This window comes from Scylla paramamosain, chromosome 37 (genome assembly GCF_035594125.1).
Source record: "Scylla paramamosain isolate STU-SP2022 chromosome 37, ASM3559412v1, whole genome shotgun sequence".
Lineage (NCBI taxonomy): Eukaryota > Metazoa > Arthropoda > Malacostraca > Decapoda > Portunidae > Scylla > Scylla paramamosain.
In genome coordinates, this window is record NC_087187.1 from 1042057 (window position 1) to 1045000 (window position 2944).

The 2944-nt window shown below is 44.4% G+C and overlaps 1 long non-coding RNA gene across 2 annotated transcripts in view; it reads right to left on the reverse strand.

The window, feature by feature from the left end:
• Nucleotides 1–483: 483 nt before the first annotated feature.
• Nucleotides 484–2944, reverse strand: part of LOC135091184 (uncharacterized) — a 4683-nt gene continuing 2222 nt past the window's right edge. For both annotated transcript variants that reach the window (XR_010262423.1, XR_010262422.1), the window contains exons 3-4: nucleotides 1963–2097; nucleotides 484–1069 (exon numbers count right to left, since the gene is read on the reverse strand). This is a non-coding gene — a long non-coding RNA (uncharacterized LOC135091184). The remainder of the gene's footprint in view (nucleotides 1070–1962; nucleotides 2098–2944) is intronic.

Genomic DNA, 2944 nt, shown 5'->3' on the forward strand with positions numbered 1-2944 from the left:
GTTAGGCGATGTTTTCGTGGCGTTTTTGTGTGTTTTGGAATGTTTAGACTAGTTTAGGATGCTTTGCGGTGTTTTATCGTATTTTTTTATGTTTTGGGTAATTTTGGAAATTTTTGGGGTGTTCTGGGTTTTTTTGGGGTAGTTAGGGATATTTTGTAGTGTCTTGGGGGTGTTTTGGGTGGTTAGGGATATTTTGTAGTGTTTTGGGGTGTTTCAGGGTAGTTAGGGACATTTTGGGGTGTTTTTTTTGGATGTTTAGGGTAGTTAGGAACATTTCGGGGTGTTTTTTGGGATCTTTAGGGCAGTTAGGGATATTTTGGAGTGTTTTGTGCTATTTTTGGGATGTTTAGGGTATCTGGACTGTTAGGGTTTCTCTCTCTCTCTCTCTATCTATCTATCTATCTCTCTGATGCGTGGATGTATTGAACAGCTGACGAGATAAAGACACAACAAGAACCAGAGGACAAAGAATCACAAAGTATATGTAAACAAATGCTATCTGTCACTTTATTTACCTCTAACTTGTAAATGAAGGCATCTTTCTTTCTCTTCGTTTTCTTTTTTCTTTTTTTTTTTAAGATTTTCTCTTGCTCTCAATTTCCGTCATCCATGTTGATTTTTTTTTTTTTTACCGAACGCCAGAGAAGGAAAACAGCGCAGCACTTGCAGACAGACACACAGACAGACAGACAGACAGACAGACAAGATGGCGTCCCTCCGTTAGTATCTCTCAAGATGGCAGTTTCAAGACACTTATCCTTCAATTCTAGATGACGTTTTTCTCATTTTCCACCTCAATGGGCCTTTTTTACTTATTTATTTCTCGCTCTTTCCATTGGACTGCGCCTGCTCTTATATTTCCGTCAGTGCCTCCGTCAGTGCCTCCGTCAGTGCCTCCGTCAGCAGTCTCCGTCCGCGCCTCCGTCAGCGTCTCCACTCAACCGCTATTTTCCCAGGCCGGAGTTGGCGTAACGTTGGTCTTTGGGCCCCGTGCCGAACATAAGGCTGCGTATGGGGAAGCCCTGGGGGAGTGTGTCGCTGGAGAGCCCCGCTAAGGCCTGGCTGCGAGCTGGGGGTGGGAGGAAGGGCGTGATGAATTGAAAACATAAGGGGAGCTGCAGGAAGCCATCAGGTCTGCACGTGGCTCGTATTGACTCAGCACAGACAGCCTGACTATTTAATCTACCTCAGCTATTCCATTTCCCCGTCACTTCTCATCCTATTCTAATAAATAACCGTAAAGATCTTCCGCTTTGTTCCTTTCCATTTCATTACAGTCTCTCCTCTTCCTTTCTCTTCCCTCCCATCTTCTCCTCTCGCCTTGTTATATATCCCTCGTGCCACTTCATTGCCAGTATCAGATCACCTCTCAATCCACGCCTTTGTAAAGTGTTCAGGGTGCAGGGGAGCGTGAGGAGGGGTGACGCAAGCACAGAGGTTATAGAATAGTCTGAAAATTAACGAGGTAACATCCTTCATCACCCTTTCCGGCACCAAAGGACGTGGCACGCATCCTTACTTAGTAGTGCCAGTGCGGGTTCCTTATATCTTCCCTCGCCCTTACCCTTCACCCCTTTTTGGCACCCTAGGACATGTTAGTCACCCTTTTCTAACATAATTCATCCTTTTCACCCTCTATGGCACCGACTAACACGGCCCTCACCCTATTTCTAACCTAATCGACCGCTCTTTCACCCTTACAACACCCTTATCATCCTCTTGGCACCCTAAACCACGATACACCCTTTTCCTAGCCTAGCAATGCCAAAAATAAAACACTCCCCTTCACCCTTGTCACCCTTATTGACACTCTTACACCCTCCCTTATCTTCGTCACCCTTTTCCTTACCAAGTCCACCCTAAGCTAACCTAACGTAAGCTAACCTAACCTTCCCACGGCCGCATCACCTAACCTAACCTAACCTAACCTTACCTCACCCTATCTCGCTCTCTGGCACTCACCTTCCTCCTTAGCCAGCAGCGCCAGCAGGTCCTCAGGATGCAGGGAGGCGGCACCCTGCTCCTGCGCCAAGGCCTCCACGCTGTCCAGGTTTGTGCGCAACTCGGTGAAAAAATTGCGCAGGTCGGAGAGGACACCTGTAAAATCCTTATTAGTCCACCTGGCGGGTCTGTTTCGTCTGTGGGGAAGGAAAGGAAAGGAAAACAAAGGAAGGGAAAGAAGAGATGGCGGTAGAAATTGGGTTAAGGAATGGAAGAAGGGAGAAGGAAAGCGAAAACAAGGAGTGGAAAGCAGAGAAAAATATGAAAGGAAAGAATGAGAAGTCGAGTTGGAAAGAAGAGGGAAGGGAAGGAAAAATAAGAGAAGAAAAGGTTAAAAACAAGGAAAAAGAAAAAAGAAAAAAACGGGATGAAAAATAAGAGAAAAAAAAGGAAAACCAAGCAAAAGAAGAAAAAGAAAGAAAAAAAGAAGAGAAACGGGAAGAAAAATAAGAGAAGATAAAGAAAAGCAAAGAAAAAAATAAAAAGAAGAAAGAAAAAGAAAAAAAAGAAAAAGAAAAAAACGAAGAAAAAAAATCACCAATAAATACACAGAAAACGGGAGACGGAAACAAGAAACCGAAGGAAGAATAAGAAAAAGAAAGAATATGAAGAAAAGATGATGAAAGGGGAGGAGGCAGCACGTGGGAAGAACTGAAAAAGACAGGGCACCATTACACCATTAAAAGCCCCATTAATGAAGACACCCACCCTAACTCGGCCACGATAACCTGAGCAGAACACAAGAGGGGGAAACTCGACACTTACTAGAGGCCTCAAAGAAAACGGGATGATGCTATAATGAGACGCCAGGGGGCACTTCGTTAATCTGGTCATCATTATCCTCATCATCATTTGCATCATTATCTTCATTATCATTGTAGGGGTGTAGGGGTCACACACACACACACACACACACACACGCTTCTATTATTAGTGTACCTGT